Consider the following 24,241-nt stretch of genomic DNA (forward strand, 5'->3'; position numbering starts at 1 on the left):
ATATGGAGAAATAGGAATGCTTTTACATTGTTGGTAGGACTGTAAACTAGTTCAACCATTGTGGAAGACAGTGTGGTGATTCCTCACAGATATAGAACTAGAAATACCATTTGACCCAGTCATCACATTACTGGGCATATAGCCAAAGGATTATAAATCATGCTACTATAAAGACACATGCACACGTACGTTTACTGTGGCACTATTCACAACAGCAAAGACTTGGAACCAACCTAAATGTCCATCAATGATAGACTGGATTAAGAAAATGTGGCACATATATACCACGGAATACTATGCAGCCATAAAAAAGGATAAGTTCATGTCCTTTGCAGGGACATGGATGAAGCTAGAAACCATCATTCTAAGCAAACTATCGCAAAGGACAGAAAACCAAACACCACATGTTCTCATTCACAGGTGGGAATTGAACAGTGAGAACACTTGGACACAGGGTGGGGAACATCACACACCGGGGCCTGTCATGGGGTGGGGGGAGGTGGGAGGGATAGCATTAGGGATAGCATTAGAGGGATACCTAATGTATAGCACCGAGTTAATGGGTGCTGCAAACAAACATGGCACATGTATACATATGTAACAAACTTGCACGTTGTGCACATGTACCCTAGAACTTAAAGTATAATAATAAAAAATACATAAAATAAAAATAAAAAAGAAATATTGGGCCACAAAGTAGTATTTGCACAAATACAATACAAAGGGTATTATATTAAGGGAGAGATATCATCACAGATTTTTTAGCCAGTTGTTTGAGTCGGTGAAAATGTTACTAATTCCAGCGAGGTGTGTGGTTCTGGCATTGGGTAAACCTTGGTGCTCACATGTGCCGTCTTTCCCTAAGCAGATGGGCAATTTCCATTTGCTATTTATCCAGGTCCTCCAGCATGCATGGAATCTAAGAACATGATACTGAAAGACACCTGTTACAAAGGAAGGAAATACAGAAAAACAAAACTGAAAGTGGAAAATGAAAGGAATGAACATCAATAAAGAGAGTGAAGTGAGGAGGAAACACACACACACATGTGCACACATAGAACAGGACGCTGCCCCCAGGGCAGGCGTGATGTCCTGACACTGGTGTCAGCTGGTCCTCAGCAGGTTCCGAGAGCCCAGGACATGCGTCTCCATAGTTACACACTGAGACAGATTTCAGTTTTAACATCCTAAGGGCCACAATGTGGACTTCTGCCATAAACCATTAGTGGTTGCAGTTTGCTAGGATTATAGGTGTTTTTTTTTCCCTCTTCCATTTTCCAAACCTTCTTTAATGCGGTTATATTTTATAATAAAAAATGTTTTTTCCTATTATTTTAAGAAAAAAAATCCAAGATGAGTACCTTTTCATCTTTCAGTGAGTGACTCTTCAGGTAGCAGAAGGAAGGGGGCACAGAGCGGGGCAGGCAAGGTCATGGTTAAGAAAGACGAGATTCCAGGGGAAATTTCCAGTTTACGGAAAAATAGGGTTGATATGGTCAGCCTCACATTTGGCTGATTTGTTAGTGGTTAATCAGCAGGACCAATTATAAATTTTTGGATTGGGGGTTCCAACAATGGTATGGAATTTTCAAGACAGCTCAATGTTTGGGATTTCTTTTCCAGAAAAGGTGCAATTTAACTCAGGTGAGTTAAACGACTAATTTAACTCACTCAAGTGAGTTACTGTTGACAGGATTTTGAGCCTTGCCAATGATCAAACAGGACTTGCCTGTTTGCTGAATGCATTTGATTTCCTATAGTGAATCTGCTGGGTCTCTTAAAAACCTCCAAGCAAAAATCAGTAAAATCTACTGACTAGCAAAATATAGAGTCAGAAGAGATGTTGAGAATGCTAGGAATGGACTTTCTGGATTCATTTTCTTCACACGAAAATTAGGCCGGCTCGGCAATGGATGATTGGCGCTGGACTCTGTTGGTTTGGGGAGAGGTGGCCTTGTCAAGGTCCTAAAGGACTAGTTTTCCAAAGATCCTCTTCCTAGAGATTAGAGCGAGCTGGCTGCTGAGCTGCCTGGAGGCCTAGACAAGCTCAGGGGCAAAGGCAGGAGGAGTGCTGGCCTCAGCGTCACCCCGACGGGGTTACCATCACTGGCCAAAAAACTAACCCAGTTTTTGCAATCCTGTTTCCTCCACTATTGCTACCCTGAAGTGTTGTTGTGAGCTTACACATAACAGCTGGGCAGGGTCCAGCCTAGACTATGACCTCAGCAAATGTGCATTATATTGGCACAGTGTCTTCAAAGACAGGCCAGAGAACATGGCAAGCAACCACACACTGGAGACTTAGGAAACCTGTGTGTCCTGCTGACATGAGGCTAGAATCATGCTTGCAGGTGACCCACAGACTGAGGAGGTGGTGAGACCTAGCAGGGACCCCTCTTAGGGGTCTGCCATTCCCACACTCCTCAACCCTGGCATGGAAATAAAGGACAAATTTTGAGTCCCTTTAAGGAAGATTCCGGGCACCTATAGCTAACTCTATAATCAGCAATTAAGAAAGTAAATAAATAACCCGCTAAACAAGAAGGAAATAATAACTTCAACAACAGCCACCCAAGTAAGCCAGAGTCACAAAGTGTTTGGGATCCCTACAGAAACTAAAAGATAACATCTTAGCATATGTCCTTGAGTTGTTTTTTGGAAACCTAGGCCCCCACCAAATGGAAAATGCCAACCGTTGTCATGTGGATCTCAGATAAGGGGGAACTAAGGCCTGAACGCTGACTGCCATTCTAAATTTCTTCCTGTGGGGCCTGGAGCGAGTCCTCCAGGCCAGAACTGAAGGCTCCTTTACTCTGACCCCCAGTTTTTAGACACAGCCTTGCTTCCTTGACCAATTGCAAATCAAATAGCTCTGAATCCACCTTTAAGTGCCCACTTAAAGATATCCTGCCTTTTTGGGCCAAACCAACATAAAACCTCCATGTATTGATTTATGGTTTTCACCGTAATTTCTGCTTTCCTGAAATGTACCCCTGCCATTAGAAACTCTTGCTTGTAAGCTATTGGGCAGTTTGGGTATTAAGCATTAGTTGCAAGGTTCTCTTTGCTCAGCACCCTGTAATAATGCCTCATTTTCTCTTGCTGCAAGTCTCCATGTCAGTGTTTTTTTTCTGTGCACTGGGTGAGCAGACCCAAGTTGGGCTTCGTAACAGTGGTTGGGCTCTGGAGGAACCTCAATGGGTGGGACCAAGAATGGACTTCACATGGTGGATACAAGTAGAGTTTGATGTGAAGTTCAAGCCTCAGGTGCAAACATGCATCTGCAGTGGATAGAGAACACAGATGGACTACAACATTGGGCAATGTAAGCACTTTGCAGTTCTAAGTGATGGTGAAGTCAACAGTCACTCCCCTAAAATTGCATGTGCTCACCGGCAGGGCTCAACCAAGTTTGGGTCACTCTTGTTGGGATAGGCAGTTCATAGGCACCAGATGTTCTAGCAATGTTGCAAGGGGCATCTCGTGTCATCCCATAATGGCTTTTTGAAGTAAGTAATATTTTTAACCCATTTTACAGATGAGGAAAGTTAACAGGAGAGATTACAAATTTATACAACTGCATTTTAAGTCCAGATTCCCAGCCAGGAATCTCTGAATCCAGAGTCCCAGGTTATCTGTTATATTGAGCTGTGCTCAAGCGTCATGCTAATGAGATTACTGGTGGCTGAGGCTCTTGGGCAGACCAGGATGGGGAATAGTTGCCAGAAGAATCAACTCTGTGATTGGAAGGTTGGAACTTTTAGCCCCGCCTCCCACCCTCAGTGGAGCATGGAGAGGATGAAGGTTGATTTCATCACCAGTGGTCAATGATGTAATCCATCACGCCTACATAATGAAACCTTCATAAAAACCCAAACAGGAAGGGTTCGGAGAGCTTCCAGGTTGCTGAACCCCTGGAGGTTCCTGGAGGGTGTTACCCCCGAGAGGTCACGGAAGCTCCGCGCCCCTTCCTCCATACCTCGCCCTAGGCATCTCTTCCATCTAGCAGTTGTTCTGTATCCTTTGTAGCATCCTTTATAAGAAGTGGGTGAGCCTAAGTAAAGTGTTCCCTGAATTCTGTGAGCTGCTCTAACAAAGTAATCAATTGTGAGGAAGGGGGTTGTGGGATCCCTGACTTATGGCCAGGTGGTGGGAAGTATGGGTTACAACCTGGGGCTTGGGACTGGCCTCTCCCATGGGAGTGCTGTAGGACTGAGCCCTCGCCCTGAGGGATCTGATGCGATCTCTTGGTGGATAATGTCAGAACTGAATGAAATGATAGTATATTCAGTTGGTGTCTGCTAGAGAATTGCTGGATGTGCAGGGAGGAAACCCGGCATATCTGGTGTCAGAAGCATTGTGTTGCATGACTGTGTAAGAGAGTAGAGAAACACTGCTTTCTCCTCTATCTTCTACAGAAATCTAAACATAAAATTCAAGTAGCTACATTCTATACAAGCAAAGAAAAAATTGTGTTGTATTTGTGAGCATGCAGTTAGAGAGGGGTCGTTACACGGAGGTCAGAACCCACGGGAAGCTCATCAAAGAGAGACTGTGGCTGGTGGCCCTGGTGGCCCTTGTGGCCTAACGCATGTCTGGCTTCATGGGGATGGTCTCCACTTGCCACCGCCAGCCTTGCTTTCCTCATGCCTGCTGTCTTTACCGAAGGTTTTCTCCCAGTAGGAGAGTTTAGGATGCACAAGATACGCTCTTCCAAAAAAGTTGGGCATTTCTCCAGGAGCCAGAAAAATAAACCAGTGCTCAAACAGACTGGAAGACAATTTTGTTTTTCCAAGCTCTGAAATAATCAAGATCTCACTGTGTACATGTTTGCAAACAAGGAGGAACAATAAGCACATTCAACATGGAGAGTTTTATTTGCGGTTCTATTGTGCAGGACAATCGTTTGTTAGGACTCGATTATGACTGTCACTCTGTGAAAATATTGCTGAGCCTGGGCCCTACTCAGAAATGAACGCTCACAGACTTTTGAAACGGAAAGCCCCGTCTTTCCTGTTGGGAACTAATGATTCTCATACAAGCAGGGAAGGTCAGTTTCAACAAAGAAAAGTTGACAAGAGCAGAGTAAACAAGTTCGTCATGAATGCATCTGCTAATTGATTCTCTGAGTCTGAGGGATATTTCCCCTTAATGTGGCAGCTTCATGAACATGCTTGTGTATTATAGCTACACTTTCAAGGCTAAGACTAAGATTTGCTCTAATACAGGAACACTAATTTCCTATTGATTTAAGTAAATTCAGTGTAGAGAGAACCACGGCAGACACGAGGGTATTGATCAGTGCGGTTTCCCAGCGTGCGTACACACAGATAGTGAAGCTGAGACAGTTCTAGAGTCCTACAGGACACTCCAGGAGATAGTGTGTGGATCCTGCCAGCCGTTCGTTGGCTTCCCACTGCGGGAAGATCTTCAAGACAAATCCACGCAGCCTGGGGGCCCTCACTTCTGGGCCTTGGTGGCTCCCAGTTACTAAGGGCAGAGCCAAATGGCAAGGGTTTTGGGGGATTTGGGGACTACATTAAATTTTAACTTTCACCATTCACCGACTGATCTTGCCTCCTGTTGATAGTTGAGAAGAGAGTGCAGTAATTAAAATAATATAGATGACATCAAACGCTCATTGAATGCTTCCAGATAGGCCAGGCACGATTTTAAATGTTTTACTTTTAGTAACTCACCTTTTCATTCTCAAATTCCAAATGAAATGGATTTCTGTCATTATCATTCTAAGACACAGAGAAAGATAATCACTTGCGCATGGCCTCACAGCTGGGTGGAAGGGAGGGCGCTCAGATCTGCCCTCATCACTGGGCCGTGCTGTCTCCAGGTGTAGTATGGTGCAGGCCAGGCCCATTGTGAGATGATTCACCTTTAGGCCACATGTGGGGAAAGAAAATATATCCCATGAACATTACTCATGTGAACACAACCGAAGAAGAACTTTTAAACTGTGCAACAGAACAACTTTTGGAGCCCGTTTGTAACTCCTGATTGCATCATATGTATGTATATCAATGTATCTATATCTATATATAGAATCTATTGTGTTATGATGTTTGTGTAAACCATACCAGTCCAAAAGATCAACACAAAGTAAATCATATTTCTTCATCAGACAATATTATTCTCATTATAGCTAACTTCTGTTGAGTGCTTTTTTCCAATGCGTTTTCATAAACATCATCTTATCTGAGCACTGAGCAGCACGCACTAAGTCAGTATGTTGTTGACGTGGACTTCCATTGGATGGGACTGGTTATCAGGAAACACTTTCAGCCTAGTGGTAATAGTAATGATAATATCTGCCACATTTGGAGCTCTTACCCTGTAATGCTGTGCTAAAAGCTTTTGTAAAATTTTATGAATCTTTACAAAATAGTGCCACCATGAAGACAGTACTATTAGTAGCTGCCCCCCACCTTTTTTTTTTTTTAAAATAAAAGAGAAGGAGGGCCAGGCATGGTGGTTCACATCTATAATCCCAGCACTTTGGGAGGCCGAGGTGGGAGGATCACCTGGGCCAGGAATTTGAGATCAGCCTGGGCAACATAGTGAGACCTTGTCTCTACAAAAAAAATCTTTTAAAAAAATTAACTGGGTGTGGTGCCACACACCTGTGGTCCTAGCTACGGGATAAAGTGGGAGAATTGCTTAAGCCCAGGAGGTGGAGACTGCAGTGATCCGAGACGGTGCCACTGCACTCCAGCCTGTACCACAGAGCAAGATCCTGTCTCAAATTAAAACAAAAAAAAAAGTGAGAGAGAGAATGAGGCTGAGAGACATTAACAGACTTGTCCAAGGTCGTATAATGCTAATAAGTGGATTTCCTGCAGAAGCCTTGCAGACAGGTGATTGTAGTTGTGAAAAAGGAGACCTGCAACTTAATTATGCAGATTTGGAAAAGCAAAATGATGCTCAAAGATGAAGATTGCCCAAGAACCATCTAACCAATTGTGATACCGAGACTTTACAAACCGCATCACTTCAAAAGATGAGCGTGCAGTGAATCATATTTCATCAGACAACATTATTCTGATAATAGCTCAACGTCATACAGTGAATTCTGACCAAATGAAAATTATACTGTAACTTTTCATATGACTATACATAAGAGATGCAGAAATCCTAAATACAATACTAGATAATTGAGTCTTGCACCATCCCAGGAATGCAAAGATAGTTTAGGATTAGGAAATCTATTAATATAATTTATCATATTATAAGACAAAGAAATAATATGTGGTTCTTTCAATCTATTCTGGAAATATTTTAATAAAACTCAATATCCAATACTGATCAAATTTACAAAACACTGATGGTATCTCAGTAAATTGGGAATAGAAAGACACTCCTTTAAAAGAGTAAAAAGTATCCATCTCAGTGTATCAACCAATATCACACTTGTTACTGAAACACTAGGAGCCTTCCCCTTAAAGTCAGGTGTAAGACAAGGGTGGCCACTATCACCCCTATTTTTCAATGCTTTTCTGGAAATTCTAAGTCGATGTAAAAATACACACACAGAGAAAAGATAAGAATGTTAGAAAGAAGATACAGGTGGTAATTATTTGCAGGTGTTTTAGCTGTTCATCTGAAAAATCCAAGAAGGTCAACTGACAAACTATTGGAATGAAAAGGAGAATCCAGTGAGTTTGCTGTTTTTAACAAATCTATACAATAAACAATCTCATGAAAATAGGCAAAGAACATAAATGGTTAGTTCTCAGAAAAAAGAAATAGAGATAGTTTTATGGGAAGATGCTGAAAATCATTCTGCTATTGTTTGACGTTTTTCCTCTCCATATCTCATGTTGAAATGTACCCCCCAATGTTGGAGGTGGGGCTGAGGGGGAGGTGTTTCAATCATGGGCGGACCCCTCATGAATGCCTTCATGCCAGCCCTTGGTGATGAGGGACCTCTTGTTCTGTGAGTTCACGTGAGATCTGATTGCTGGGTGCAGTGGTTCACGCCTGTAATCCCAGTACTTTGGGAAGCCGAGGCGGGTGGGTTACTTGAGGTCAGGAGTTCGAGACCATCCTGGCCAACATGGTGAAACCCCATCTCTACTAAAAATACCAAAAATTAGCTGGCCGTGGTGGCACGAGCCTGTAGTCCCAGCTACTTGGGAGGCTGAGGCAGGAGAATCGTGTGAACCCGGGAGGCGGAGGTTGCAGTGAGCCAAGATCGGGCCACTGCACTCCAGCCTGGGTGAGAAATCGAGATTCCATCTCAAAACAACAACAACAACAACAACAACAACAACAAGAGCCTGGGTCCTCCCCTTCTCTCTCTCTCTTTCTCCTGCTTGCACCACATGCTGCATTGCTTCCCCTTTCACCTTTCACCATGAGTGGAAGCTTCCTTAGGTCTTCACTAGAAGCAGACGCTAGCACTCTGCTTCCTGTAGAGCCTGCAGAACTGTGAGCCAATTCAACCTGTTGACTTTATAAATTACCTAGCCTCAGCTATTTCTTTAAAGCAATGCAAAAATGGACTAACGCATATTCACAGTAAGTGAAATCAAATGACAGCTACACTGAGATACTACTTTTAACCAATCATGCTTGCAAAGATAGAGAAGGTCAATATCACACTGAGATGAGGGTGAGGGACTCTCTTGGATACAATCCCTTTGAAATGTAAATTGGTACAACCTCTATGGAGAGCTCTATCCAAATTACAAATGTCTGTACCCTTTGACTCATTAATCCATCATCTAAGAGTTTATCCTAGAGATACACTCACGTGTGCATGAAGTGATATGTTTACAAAGTGACTGCTGTGTTTGTGAAACAGCAAAAGATTAGAAACATTCTAAATGCCAGTTGCCAGTGGAATGATTAAATAGATTATGGTATACATACTAGGATGGAGAATCTAGTTAAAAAACAAACCAAAAAAGGAATCCTTAGGGGCTAATATGGGATGCTCTCCAAGATACATTGCAAAATGAACAAATGCAAGGCACAGAAGAACTATTGCTTGTTATAGTTATAGCAAGAAGGATACATGTGTGTATATGTGTGTGTCTGCTTCATTTGTATAAAGTGTCTCTCTTTTTTTTTTTTTTTTTTTTAAATTTTGAGACAGAGTTTCCCCCTTGTAGCCCAGGCTGGTGTGATCTTGGCTCACTGCAACCTCTACCTCCTGGTTCAAGCAATTCTCCTGCCTCAGCCTCCCAAGTAGCTGGGATTACAGGGGAATGCCAGCATGCCTGGCTAATTTTTGTATTTTTAGTAGAGATGGGATTTCACCACATTGGCCAGGCTTGTCTCGAACTCCTGACTTCAGGTGCTCTGCCTGCCTCAGCCTCCAAAGTGTTGGGATTACAGGCGTGAGCCACTGGGCCAGCCTGTATAAAGTGTCTCTAAGGTAAGAAACTGATAGCATTGATTGTTTCCAGAGGTGAGAATATTGGTGGGAGGCTTTTTACTCTATAACTTTTTTAAACTTTAAAAGTTTGAACCATGTAAATCTAATCACCTTTAAAAATTAAATTAAAACATGATAATACAAAATATAAAACCCTTTTTTTCCCAAATGGGGTCTCAGTAAGTTGCCCAGGCTGGCCCCAAACTACTGGACTTAAGCCACCCACCTGCCTGAGCCTCCGAGGAGCTGGGATGACAGGAGCACACCACCACACCCAGTGTATTTGTTCTTGCACTGCTGTAAAGAAATACCTGAAACTGGGTAATTTATAAAGAAAAGAGGTTTAATCGACTCACAGTTCTGTGAGCTGTTCAGGCTTCTGCTTCTGGGGAGGCCTCAGGAAACTTATAATCGTGGTGGAAGGGGAAGAGGAAGTAGACACGTCTATACGGCAGGCACAGGAGAATAGAGAGAGGAGGGAGACACTACACACTTTTAAACAAGCGGGTCTTAAGAGGACTGTATCACAAAACAGCTCTAGGGGGATCCTGCTAGACCATTAGAAACCACCTTTCCAATCACCTCCCACCAGGCCCCACTGAATTGTAATTGGGATTACAATTCAACATGAGATTTGGGTGGCGACACAAATCCAAACCATATCACCTGGTACTTTTTTTTTTTTTTAGACAGGGTCTCACTTTGGTACCCAGACTGGAGTGTAGTGGTGCAACCTCTGTCTCCTGGACTCAAGCAATCCTCCCACCTAAGTCTCCTGAGTAGCTGGGACTACAAGTGTGGGACACCACGCATGCCTAATTTTTTCTTTTTTTTTTGCATTTTTAGTAGAGACAGGGTTTCACAATGTTGTCCAGGCTGGTCTCGAACTCCCGGGCTCAAGCAATCTGCCCACCTCGACCTCTCACACTGCTGGAAGTACAGGCATGTGCCACCCTGGCAAATCTTGTTGATAGACTACTATACACACTAACCCATTAAGGAATATATTATTGGAATAAGATCTTATTCACAAGAGTCAAAAAGATAAAATAAAATACTAAGGTATAAATTTAACAAGAAATGTACAAGACCTGAAAACTACAAGATATATAATAGTATCCATCCGGGTTATTCACTACCTTTGACCCAATGATTTTACTTCTAGGCACTTATGCTAAAGAAATAGCATAGAGGAGAATAAGGATTAACTTATAAAAATGTCTATCCCAACCTTATTTGTAAAGATAATACATTGGAAATCAACTAAGTGTACAATAATAGGACTGAAACAATTGACTGACTAAATTATGCTATCTACATGTGTATTGGACACAAACTTGTGTGCTTTGTCAGATACTGCAGATGGCCTCTGTCTCACTGTCATTTGAGGTCTGTGTCCCACATGCACACAGTTGCACTCTATTACTGAACTTAGATAAAATACCACAAGCCAGGTCTTCTGTGCGAACCCAAAGGACTGGACCACACAACTCAGTCATATGGGACAGTCGGCTCCTGTAGGGGAGGGAAGTTTTCAAACCCTCCTAGGGTGCCGTGCTAGGTCTGAATGTAAAACTGACAAAGACAGCTTAACAGCAGAAATGAATCCAAATCATTAAATGAAAGTTTTGTATGACATGGGAGCCTTCACAAGGAAACGAAGTCCCAAAAGCCTGGGGAGAACTATGGATTTTGATGCGAAGTCTGATGAAAGAAGTGGATAGTTGGCTAGTTGTGGAGAAACATGACTGTACACAGAAGGGGCAAGAAACTGGACGAGTTGTGTGGGGAAACCCAGAAAGCTGTTTGTTCGGATTCTTTTCTCTGCCTCTGGAAGACGTTCCTTCCCTTCCACACATAGGACAGGACACCTGTCCCGTGAGGGCTTTCATGGGAAAGAGAGATCAGAGCGACGTTCCCACACTTGATGGCTAGCGGTGGGGCAGAGGAGTTCTAGTTTCTGTGATCCACCTTGGGGGAGAGGAGTTTTGTTTTCTATGACAGGCCTTGAGGGAGAAAGGGGAGAAGGTTGAAGAGATCTTGTTTGTGAGGCCTCCCCAGGCTTCTTCGGTTCAAAGTCCTCAGCGCACCAACGTGCCATACTTTGGGGTATTGCCTTCTAAGCCCAAGACACTCCCTCTGGGGGTGACTTTTGACCTGCTGGAAGTGGGAGGCGGGAGGGAATTGAGCAGGTACAACCTCCCTGCTTTCTCCCTCTGGGAACTCGTCTATGGTGTAGTTCTTCCTCGCAGCCCCTCTGGGGACACACCTTAAGCCAGGGGATGACTGACCTGCTATGTCTTTGTGCAGTTTGTCAGGAGATCTCAGTCAACACAGTGACTCATCACACAGCATTTGTGTTTTTCCTGGTGTTTTTCTTTCGTTTCTTCCCAGAGCTTGCACCTCCCAAATAAAGTATCAGCAGGTTAATCTTTGCCTAAGGCTGCATTTTCTAATGGACCCATGTTGAGACATTCATCTGAGATATTGTTTAAAATTATGTTGAAGACTATCTATGACATGAAGAAACATTCGCATTGGGTCCATGAAACAGCAGATGTTCAAAATGTTAGTATGTGTATTAGTCCTCTCAGGCTGCTGTGACAAAATACTACAGGATGGATAAACTACGTGACAGAAATGTATTTTCTCACATTTTTGCCCATTGGAAGTCATAGTTGGATTCTGGTGAGGTCTCTCCCCTTGGCTTGTACACAGCTATCTTCCTGCTGCATTCTTACAGAGGCTTTCCTCTGCATATTCAGGGAGGAGAGAGAGAGAGAAATCTCTGGTGTCTCTGCCTCTTCTTACAAGTACACTACTCCCATTGGATTAGGGCCCCACACTTACGATGTCATTTAACCTTAATTAGCTCCCTAAAGGTTCTATCTCCAAATACAGTCACCTTGGGGGTAAGGTCTTCAACAGATGAACTGGAGGTAGGAGACGCATTTCAGATCAATGTTTTCATCCTTGTAAAAAACATAAAGAAAAAATTTGGAAGAAAAATACCAACATATTAATGGCCGTTAAAATTAGGGGTAGGGTTATGAGGATTATTTTTATACTCTTATTTCTGAATTATCTACATTTATTAAAAACCCATTTGTATCAGCGATCTGTTGCTGCATTACAGGCCACCCCAAAACTTAGTGGGTTCAAACAACATCCATTTTATTTGTGGACAGTTTTGTGTGTCAGCAGCTTGGGCTGGGCTCTGCTGGGCAGTGCTTCTGCTGGTCTTGCCTGGAGTCTTTCAGGTGGCCCCTAGTCTTGTAGCTTTCCTGGGGCTGTTGGGTCCAAGACAGACTCACTAACATGGCAGGCATGCCTCTCCCTCGAGGTGGTCTTTCATGTCCACAGTGCCAGCTGGGACTTTTTTTGCATACTGGCAGGAGTTCGAAGAGGACAGGAGTGGAAGCTTTGAGATCTCTGAGGCCTGGGCTCTAAGCTCCCACAGTGTCACTCTCTCCACAACCTGTTGTTCAAAGCAAGTCACAGGCCTGCCAGATTTGGGGGATGGGTGGGGAGAGACATCTTTTCTGCCTCTCTGGATGGGAGAAGCGGTAAAGTCACGGGATGAAAAGGCTGGAGTACAAGGATGGGAAGAATGATCAGACTCTTTGCAAATGATCTACTGTACCGTTTCAAAGAATTTTTTAAAGCTTCTTCCAGGCTATGTATCTATATTGAGGCAATAATAATGGCTAACACTTATATAATTATTTTGTGCCAGACTCAAGATTCTATTTGGACTTGAAGGAAAACATTTTAAAAGTATTACATAAGTCCTACAGCTGATATTTTTAACCAAAATAGATGGGCTCTTTGCTAGAGTCTGAATGTGTCCTCTACAATTCACAAGCTGAAATTCAATTGCCAGTATGATAGTATTGAGAAGTTCTGCCTTTAGGAGGTGATTAAGTCCTGAAGACTCTGCCCTCATGAATGAGATTAATGCCTTACAAAAGAGCATCTATGCAGCATTCAAAACAAAAAGAGCTTTTTGTTCTTCTACCCTTTCTGCTATGCAAAAACACAGCGTTCATTCCCTCTGGAGGAGGACACAGCAAGAGGCACCATCTTGAAAACACAGACCATGCCCTTACCAGACATTCAACCTGCAGGCACCTTAATCTTGGACTTCCAGCCTCCAGAACTGTGAGAAATAAATTTCTGTTGTTTTTAAGTTACCCAGTCTCGGGGATTTTGTTATGGCAGCACAACTGAAGTAAGACACTCTTCCTCTCCACCCGTTCAAATTAGTGAAATTTACAACATATGTATCAGGGAAAGTAAACTTCAATTTAGTTCCTAGCTGCTGGACAGATTGTCAGATTTGTGCTAGTGATTAGAAGAATAAATTTCCCACAATTCTGCAATTAAAATCCTACCAGTTTTCCATTCCTGATTGTGTGGTAGGATAGGACCATCTCCCAGTTGCTTAATATTATTAGATTAGCAAGAAGATGTCTAACATGACTCAGTGTTGTTCTTGAAAAATAATTAGCTACCTAAGTGGAATAGATCTCCGTGGAATACAACTATATCTCTTTTATAACATTTAAATTTGGAGGCTTAATTATCTAGTGAAAAATTGTCACTTTAGCACTTTAGTCCATTTGGCTATATATTGACATTATTAAAATGCTTTCCTGGTCTTCATGCAAATTGCTTTTTTTAAAAAAACCAATTTATCTCCTAGCAACCCAAAGTGAAATAAGCACTGAAAAATACCACTTCAAGAAGACTTTGGGCTCTTAATCCATGTAAATTCCTGAGGTTTATTTATTGATTGTCTGAATGAACAAATGACGAATTGCTGCCTATAGGTGTATGCCGCTGAATCACTCTCTAAACGAAACTTTAAAGCAGCTAATTAAGCAGTCAAGTTCACTCAGATAAATGATAAAATCCAGTGCACTTGGCCACCATTTTGGATCTGTAAGCACGCACGCAGCAGAATGGAAGAAGCAAACTTAAAGTTAGGTATGTGCATTTGAAAGACATGACCATGCTCTTGAGACTGGGGAAGTTGCTGTCTCTTTTTAGGGATGAACCCTGGCCCTGTGGAGCTGGCAGCCACCTCACCTTCCAGAGCCTGAACTTCCTCCTCTGTGAAATGTGTAGAAAATTTGCGCTCTAGAATTTGAGGTTAAGAAGGTACAGTTAAATTATGGGAGTGAAAGTGCTTTACAGCTAGACATCACTGAGGTGAAAGTCATGGTTTTTCTTAGGGATGATGCAGCAGGATGATACAGGCTGCCAGCCCTCCCTGAGAGCACCACTCCACCTCACCCCTGCGGGATGCTGCTGGCCATCTCTCTGAGCATGTCCCTTGGCTTCCTCACTCCCTTGGTCTTGCCATGGGAAGGCACTCAGATTCGCTTCCTCCAGCTGACTGCGTCGGGAAAACCACCGCACCCCTGAGGTCTGGTGAGAGCACCTGCTTACCCCCGAAGACCATGCATCACTGTGGCCTTGTCTGAGTGGAACTCAGCCTCCTCCTCTCACTGCTGCCTCTGTGGCTGAAGACAAACTCTGCTCAGCTGCAGGCTCCTTTGGGTGGGAGGACAGACAGTTACCTACCCTCTACAGGGATATGCCCAGTTCATGGTGCCTGGGCCTCAATCATTTCCATGGGTTGGGAGGTGTGAGCTCAGATAAGGTTGAGAGACCACCACCCTACATTCCCCCATGACTACTTCTCTCAAAATCCCAGGGTTGAGTGGCTTACCCACCTTTTCTGCTCCATGATTCTTTGAGAATGACAGTATTTAATTCAATCACACAACCTTAGCGGGGAAAAGGCAGAGACAGAACTGGCTTTAGGGATGTTCCACAGACAGGCCATTCCTGATTAGTTTGGATTCCCCAAAAGCTGACTCTGAGACAAATAGGTGAGTGCAGGTAGTTTGCTTAAAAGGTGTTTCCAGAAAGTCCTTGTAAGGACGTGGGGGAAAAGTGGGGCAGGAAATTGAGAATACCCAGGAGGATGTGCCGGAGTGGGGAGTTACTGAGGAGGATGTGCTCTCTCTGACAGCAAGTGGACTTTCTTCAGCATGCTCCATCTCAGGCCACTCTGGGCTGAGGTCCTTAAAGATTACAGAGGACTCTTCCCTTCCAGCTCCAGGCAGGAAAGTCCCAGGGAAGGACTCTGATGGGCTTGGTTGGGTCATGTGACCATCCCTAGGCCAATCATGGTAGTCAGGGTGATGGAAAATTATGAATGGGCCAGGATGGGTCGTTTCTCCACCCCTGGTCGGAGGGATGAGGCCTGTAACTGGAAGTGGGAGGCTGAGGCCAGTAGAAGCTTGCATCCTTTCTGGTCATTGGACTTTGACCAGGACCAGCCAGCCCACCTAGCGGGCTTCAGTAATGTGGGCCCTTGGTGACGAGGGTTTGGGGTCTGATCCCTTCCCTCTCAGAAGCTTCTGGGCTCTAAGTTTATGTTTTCTCTTTTCTTCCCTCCAGCTGTCTTCAAGCTCAAAGGTTTCTTTCCTCCGCTTTACCCCTCCAGGCACTGGAACAGGCAGGAAGCCACTTAAATCTCCTAGCCCTGTCTAGCTGGGTGTATTTTATGGTGTTCTGGGAAAACTCTCCTCTTCCATTTATCAGGCATGAATAAAATTGGAGAAAAGGTTTTGACAAAGGGTACTACCCTAAAAGAGCAAATGGAAAGTTTTTAAATATTTTTCACACCTTAGGGCACTTGACATTTTAGTTAGATCCATGCTTTTGCTTTCCTGTACTAGAAGTAAGACTTTCACTTGCCTGACCTTAATGAATGTTAAAGGGATCCTTTCATGGCTTAAAGACAAGTCCAATGTGCAAGAAACTAGTGGTAAAAACCAAGCAGCCATTGGTTGGAGAGAAGCCGACACTCCAAAATATCTTCCTCTATGTCTAGTAATACAGACCATGCCTTTTCAGAATTGGATGTTCATTCCTTCTTTTATTCAACTAATATTTATTAAGTACCCAACAGGTACTTTCTAAATCATGTTGACTAAGATCTAACAACATTCTTGTTTTCAAGAAGCTTACTTCAAATTGGGGAAACTGTATTAGTTCATTCTCACATTGTGCTAAAGTACTACCTGAGAATGAGTAATTTATAAAGAAAGGAGGTTTAATTTCCTCACAGTTCCACAGGCTGTACAGGAAGCATGGCTGGGGAGGCCTCAGGAAACTTACAATCATGGTGGAAGGTGAAGGGGAAGCAGACATGTCTTACATGGCCAGAGAAGGAGGAAGAGAACAAAAGGGAAGGTGCCACACACTTTTAAACAACCAGGTATTAGGAGAATTCACTCACTATCATGAGAACAGCAAGGAGGAAATCCATCCCCATGATCCAATCACCTCCCACCATGCCCCTCCTCGAACAATGGGAATTACAATTCAACATGAAATTTGGGCAGGGACACAAATCCAAACCATATCAGAGCAAGAAGATGGGCATGCAGGAATGAGAAAGCAAGTGACATGATTTGGCTGTGTCCCCACCTGAAATCTCATCTTGAAGTGTGATCCAAATTGTAATCCCCACGTGTTGGGTGAGGGGCTTCGTGGGAGGTGATTAGACCAAGGGGGCAGTTCCCCCATGCTGTTCTCATGATAGTGAGTGAATTCTCATGAGACCTGATGGTTTTATAAGGGGCTTTGCCCCCCTTCCCACTGCACTTTTCCTTCCTGCTGCCTTGTGAAGAAGGACGTGTTTGCTTCCTCTTCCACCACGATTGTAAGTTTCCTGAGGCCTCCCCAGCCATAGAAACTGTGAGTCAAACCTCTTTTCTTTATAAATTACCCAGTCTTGGGCAGTTATTTATAGCAGCATGAGAACGGACTAATATGGCAAGCTTCTTTCCAAGAATGAGTGTGCCAGAAATGAAGTAAAGCAGAAGCTATTCAGGGAAGCCTCACAAAGGAAGGCATTTTTGAGTCAATATCTGAATAATCAGGAGTCCTTTGTGTAATGAGTTGGGGAGGAGGCAGATAGAGGCATGAGCATGTGCCAAGGCCCTGAGGCAGGAACAAGTTTGGGGGGTTCAGGAACTAGGAAGGAGGCATGGGCAACCAGGGCACAACATGTGGGGAAAGGTAGAGGTGGGTCAGAAAGGGAGTCCATCAGCAGGGCTGCAAATGAGGGTTTTGGTCTCAGGGCAACAAGAAGCCATGTGAGCAGGGGATTGGCACAGGTGGGTTTGGTTTTTGAAAGGTTGCTGTCACTCCTGTGTGGATAATGGCTGAAGGGACCACAGTAGTCTAGGCATGAGATGGGGTGGTCTGGCCATAGGTGTAGCAGAGGAGATTCTAGAAGTAGAGCCACAGAACATTTACGGACTGGACAGACAGGATGGAAAATGAGAGAAGGAGGGACGACAGGGTACCCCACCTTCCCTTGGCTCTGTTCTTCAGGGAGAGCAGAGCCCACTTAAAGCTGGGTAAGCCCGTGCCAAATGTACTCTTTTCTGAGTCATTGGAAATACCTGGGTCCTGTCCATGTTATCTTGGGAAAAAAGAAAATTCAAGTCAAAGAATGACAGAAAATTCAGTTCTGTTAACTGACGACAATTTAATTCCAGTCGAAATGTCATTCCTGTGCCAGCAAACAAGCTCTACTCAATCACTATCCTTGTGTGACCCAGGGATTTATTTTCATCATCCATAGTAGTCAAGTTGAGCTAAACCAGAATTCCATTTTGATGTGAATTTCAATTAAGCAGCTCAAGCCTGTGGGTTTGGATCCACATATTATCAGCAGCTCTCAGAACAGCATCCTCTCCTCACCTGAAGCAGAAAGTGCTTTTAGAAAACCCTGTTATCACCCACAACCCACAGTAAATCCATAGATTCTCTGAGAAATTACTCCTTTCTCTGCAGTGGGCTGTGGCAGGAGAGCACCACCCTCTACTGGTGTTCAAGGCTGTCCAGTGGACTTAGTTATTTAAAAAAAAACAGGGAAAAATAAATTTAGTGATTAATGACTATAATGCTGATAAATATAGCCATTTCAAGGCATGCACATAGAATATGACATTTGTTTATTTCAGCAGCCCCGTGAGGGTCACCAAGACCTGCCCTTTTTAATCTTTCTTGCTCTTCTCTTTGCTCACATTCCCCCGGAAACCAAAAAAAGTCAGTACTCCTTCCAGTTATTTGTGCAGTCTACAAACTTTTTCTGCCAAAGATCTGAGTAGGAAAGGAAGTGGATTGTGCAGGGAACAGAGTCAAAGGAAATAACATGAGAAAATCCTTCTGTTATCATCTTAAGTAAAAAGAGCAGGATGCAAAATTGTCTATACAATATGGCAGGACTATATTAAACATGTACATGTGCCTGGAGAGAAAAGACTCGGAGGAAATACTCGATCGTGTTAATTACAGTTGTTTGGAGATGACAGGATTAGGGGTGATGTTTTCACTCCACATTTTAAATTATTTTTTATGATTTAATTCATCTTTTTTGTCTGTTCTTTTTTTGAGACAGAGTCTCACTCTGTACCCCAGGCTGGAGTGCACTGCTGCGATCTCAGCTCAATGCAACCTCTGCCTCCCAGGCTAAAGTGATGCTCCCACCTCAAGCCTTCTGAGCAGCTGGGATTACAGGTGCGCACCACCGTGCCTGGCTAATTCTTTGTATTTTCAGTAGAGACAGGGTTTCACCATGTTTCCCAGACTGGTCTCCAACTCCTGGGCTCAAGCAGTCCTCCTGCCTCAACCTCCCAAAGTGCTGGGATTACAGGCGTGAGCCACCGCACCCAGCCTGATATTTACTGTTCTGCCCATGCAGAAGAGAACCTGAGACCTTTTGGAAATCTTTCTGCCTGGTTTCAACCCTGTGCTTCTGCTGAGGGCAGCCCCTCATTGTACCCTATCCCTCCAGTCGGAGGGACAGACACATATATGACCCAACTGAGCCGGTAATGACATCCCATTCCCTTGCCCCAATTCAGGGATGGGCCTAGGGCTCAGGCTAAGCCTCACTAAATCCTTCTCTGGGGTGTTTTTAAAGCTTGGGCAGGGAGAATAAGGCCCCCTGTCCTCTCCGATTGCTGAAGCACACAACTACTCATGGTAATACTTCCTCCCTCTTCCTCACAGGAAAGAATGACAGCAACGGTGCCACAGGGAGAACCAGGCAAGAGACAAGAGTTCTGTGAGCCAGTGAGGACCCAGTCTTTTCCTCGTCCAGGCCTGAGAACTAATGCACCCCTCCTTGTCGTGTGAGCTCTTTGGGAGCAAGTTTCTGTCACCCGTTCCCCAGTCCTGACTAATAGAATGCGTATTAGTTGGGAAGAAAAGGACCTTTTGTCTTAGCCTCGCTGGTTGGTAACCACAAGGATTTATCCGGTATTCTTGGAAAAATAAATTCCCAGCTATGGAGAAATCCTCTTATTCTGCTTGCCTGTGTGGTCGCAAGTATCAATAGGCTGTCTCCCTGGCAGGAAGAATGATCTGTCTAATGGTCTTTTTTGTTTGCTCTCTTAAGCCAGTGAGACGATGTTTGTCCTGTTGTTTCACTCTCAGAGTAAATGTATAAACCCTAAAAGTCAGATAGGACCACTCTGCCCCTGACAGAGCATCTTTTGGAGTTGTTCGAGAGCATCTCAAAAGGTGTACCTTCATCAGAAATCCCAAAGGGTAACTGCCCCGATGGAAGTGACGTTTACTCAATGTCGTGCAAACAGCAACTGCCCGGTGTAGACACTGCGAGTCCTCTACAGAAAAACACACAGCTCTTTACACATGCAGGGCCCATCCCATGCAGTGAGAGCATGTCTGAACTTTGCATTGTCCTGACTGTCCTTCAGGCAGAGCCATCCAAGAGTCAGGGGAGCAGGAAGGACTCAGAGGGATTCAGGAACTGGGGACACTGGTATGGTATGATGGCTGGCCCAGGGAGGAGGTAGGCAGGCCCCCTGCTCCATGAAAGATGGGTGTGCCATGTTCCTCCACAGTTACCATGTGGAGGTACTCACGTGGTCATCCAAGACTCAGGGACTGTCTCTTAGCATTGTAGCTCTGAGAGATAGGTCCAGGCTGGGGCTGGAGCTACAGAGAGCAGGAGCTGCTCATGTTGAAGGCTGGGGTGCAGGGCTGGCTCTGATGTAGCTGTGGATTAATACACTAAGACAGGAAAATTGAGGCACCAGTCTGTCCATTCATTCACCTATCCATTTACCCATCTATCCACCCACAAAAATATTCTGAGCATCATAAGCCAGGCACCATGTCAGGCACTGGCAGTACAACACTGAATTAGACGGTTGGCCCCTGATCTCAAGGAACTTGCAGTCCGGTCACGAACAAAGACGAGGAAGTGGCAAGTGTGCAATAGGGAAATGGAGTCTCTGCCCATTGAAGGAGTTAGGTGGGAATGGCTCTGATCCAAGTCCTGATGGGGAGTAGGAGGTAGGGGAGGAGATGGCGAAGGCAGTGAGAGGTCGGGGAAGCAGGAAAGGCAGCCCTGGCTGAGGAAACAGGGTGTTCAAAGGCCTAGAGGCAAGACATGGAAGAAAGGGGTTTCCGGATGGCTGAGGCATAGGGTGTGGATGGACAAGTCTTGAAAGATGAAAGAAGGGGTTGGGGAGGTGGGTGGGCCCCATGTTCAAAGACTTGTAAGCTAGGTTTAAGAGAGTTTGTTTTGTTTTGTTTTTTTTTTTCTGTTTATTTTTATGTTTTTTTTAACACAAGATCTCGCTCAGTTGCCCAGGCTGGAATGCAGTAGTGCCACCAGAGCTTACTGCAGCCTCAAACTTCTGGGCTTGACCAATCTTCCCACATAGTTAGGACTACAAGCATGTACCACCATGCCTGGCTAATTTTTTGAAAATTTTTGAGATGAGATCTCATTGTGGACCCAGACTGGTCTTGAGCTTCTGAGCTCAAGCAATCCTCTAGCCTTCACTTTCCAAAGCACTGGGATTTCAGGCGGGAGCCACTGTGGTTGGCCTGAGTGTGGTCTTTTTGGTGGGAGCAGTGGAGCGACATGAAAGGTTTTTCAGCAGAGAATTGTCAAGTCTGGGTTTAAGAACAACTCTGGCTGCTACATACAGAATAAAATGGAGGAGGGGAGACTGCGGGGTGGGAGAAACTTGCCTGTCCCCGCTCCTCCCTTTTGGCCCACCACCACCCTCACCCCTATCCAATTCTACAGCCGAGTTCTCTGTGCAGGAGCAATCCTCCCTACAGAGAAGCAGAGGCCATATTGGTGCTGCTCCCTGTTCTGTGTCCCCAGCTGGGTACTACGCCTGGCACTAGGAGGTGGGCAATAAACATCTTTTCCCCAATGAATGGCAACCTGAATCAATCTGTAGGAAGCCATATTCTGCCTTAAATCTCAACACTGTCCATTCCTAGCTATGGGGATTTAGTCTCGCTATGGAGTCCTTCCATGTCTCCGTTTCCTCACCTGTACAATGGTGAGAATTATTTTACTTACCTCATATGTTTGTTGCGAGGATTGAATTACATAAAACACGTAAGGCCCAAGTCTGGCACCCGGTAAATTGCTACTATTCTTGGGCTGTGGAGGTTTCTTTACCAAGTCACGGAAGTCCACTCCTCTCAGTCAGGGCCAGCAAAGCCAGGGTTGGGTGAAGGAAGGTGTGGAAGGTGGAATAATGGCCCCTTGAAGATGTCACAACCGAGTCCCTAGAGCCTGTGAATATGCTATGACACAGGACAATGCAGGTGGCAGATGGAATTACAGTTGTCAACCATTCCCTGAGATGGGGAGAGTTTCCTGGATCATCCAGGTGCTCCCAAAGTCATCACAGTGGTCCCGGTGAGTAGAAGAGGGAGGCAGGAAAGAGGCACCGTCAGGTGACATGGGAACGACTCAAGCTGCCATTGCTGGCTTTGAAGATCCAGGGAGGGGCCACTGCCAAGGAATGAAGCAGTTTCTAGAAGCCTGAAAAGCCAAGAACACAGATGCACCCCGAGGCCCCAGGAGGAAGCAGTCCTGCCAACACCTTGACCCTCGCTCAGGGAGACCCAGTTTCGACTTCCACCCTCTGGAACTGTGAGATGATACATTTGTGTTGTTTTAAGCCACTAAGTCTGTGGGAATCTGTTACAGCAGCGACAGGCAAGATGCCAAGGCTGAACGCTGGCTGCAGGGCCCACCTTGAGGAAGCTAGGGGGAGCCACTCCTCTCCTCCCCGACGGCAGCCATGGCATTTGGGGGAGCTGTCAGTCACCGAGCTTGGAGCACGCGGCCACACTTCTGGGGGTACACATGGGGTCCCTGGGATTGCTGAACTGAGGCTGGGGAGAGGCAGGCCCTCTCAGGTGGCACAAGCGGTCTACACGGGAGGTAGGTGGTGGTGGTGGCCATACTCCCAACCACATCCTGCTACAACAGGGCATCTGGCAGGAGCCATCAGCAGGCAAGAGGGCAGCAGAGGGGTCAGGGCAGGTGCTGAGTAGCCCCTCAGCAGCCCCAGCCCCTGGGGGTCTACAGGGAAGTCCAATGCTGAGTGTGCCCCAACCCCCACTTCCTCCTCCCAGCTGCTGAGTGAAAACCATAGGGTGAAGAGAAAGGAAAGTGTTGCTGAAGTTCCAGGAGTGACAGTGGATGAGCCTGGGGTGAAATGTCTGTCGCTGTGTACAAGAAGGCTGACTCCTGACATTGGTGGAGCCCAGCACGTGAGTGTGTGCTGAAAACAAATGTGTTAAATATGGTAAAAATATGTTTGTAGTTTGTACATGACAGAAAGTTGGCAAAATTTCAAAGACGACTGAATTTAATTATTATCGTGTATGTTTAAGCATTTTACTGATGGGCCGGTAATAAAATTGAGATGCGTAACTCATAAATTATATACTTATTCCATAAAATTTATATTTCTTGTTTATATTTTAGTAAAATCACTAATTATCTTGTTATAATAAAGATTTCCATACAATTTACATGTCACATGGAATAATGCCAAATTAGACAACATTTCTTGAGTTATCGTAGTTCTTAGTTTTTTACGAACTTCAAGTTGAAGCAGTAGCTGCTGGAGTCATCAATAAACGTCTTCCAGTAATACTTAGATGCCGAAATAGACCATGAATTTTACATATCACATTCACATATTATAATACAATTACATATGATAAATTATTGCAGAAAATGTTATAAATTATTATAATTTTATCATATACACAATAATCATGTATTTAGCAATTTTAGCCATCTCTTAAAGCAGTGTCTAGATTGATTTAATATTTCTCAATTTCTTCTTTCAAATTTTTCAGTGCTGGGATATTATGAAGAAAGCTGAAAATGTCAGTAAATTGCTCAACTTTTTCGTATCTCTACTCAACTAAGACTCTTCCCTGACCCACAGTATCCCCAAAATATTATCGAAGGAAAATTCATTTGGGAATTATTTTTATGTAGCTCTTCTTCACAGCGACTCAATTATTTTTGTTTTCTTGTTCTAATTTCTTTACATTTTATTGGAATGTCACACATTTTACATGTGTTTTCTTTTGATTTAGAAAACTTTCTTTAAAATTTCAAAAAATTCGTTTTGATATTTAAAAAATGAGGTAGCCACACTTAAAATTTTTTTTCTTTTGAAAGCTTCTGATAATATAATTGAGAGCAAGCAACAATGTATACCAAAAGATTATGGATAGTGCAAATTCAAAGTAAATTTAATTTTCTATTTATGAACTTTTTCTGTAGATCTTCTGTTACTTTGCCTAACTCTTCTCCTGTCGTGTTTAAATGAAATCGAATTGCTTGAACAGCATTTAGTTAGCATTCTCATTATATGCTGAGAGAGCTTGTAAGGTCAAACTGGATGTATGTTTCATGAAGATGTTCCCTCTTTGGGTGGG

General features: G+C 44.2%; 2 long non-coding RNA genes across 2 annotated transcripts in view; one reads left to right on the forward strand and one right to left on the reverse strand.

Annotated features, from left to right (window-relative positions):
- The window catches only part of LOC103887805, a 29,964-nt gene extending 9,936 nt beyond the window's left edge, over nucleotides 1–20,028 (forward strand). Inside the window, exon 3 of the long non-coding RNA XR_002524502.2 lies at nucleotides 19,505–20,028. This is a non-coding gene — a long non-coding RNA (uncharacterized LOC103887805). The remainder of the gene's footprint in view (nucleotides 1–19,504) is intronic.
- Nucleotides 18,034–23,781, reverse strand: LOC103887806. The gene is made up of 4 exons (XR_004176859.1): nucleotides 21,846–23,781; nucleotides 20,383–20,530; nucleotides 20,024–20,121; nucleotides 18,034–18,190 (listed from the first exon to the last, which is right to left on the reverse strand). It is a non-coding gene; the product is annotated as an uncharacterized LOC103887806 (long non-coding RNA).
- Between the last annotated feature and the right edge of the window lie 460 nt (nucleotides 23,782–24,241).

Source organism: Papio anubis, chromosome 11, assembly GCF_008728515.1.
Source record: "Papio anubis isolate 15944 chromosome 11, Panubis1.0, whole genome shotgun sequence".
In the NCBI taxonomy this organism is placed as follows: Eukaryota; Metazoa; Chordata; class Mammalia; order Primates; family Cercopithecidae; genus Papio; species Papio anubis.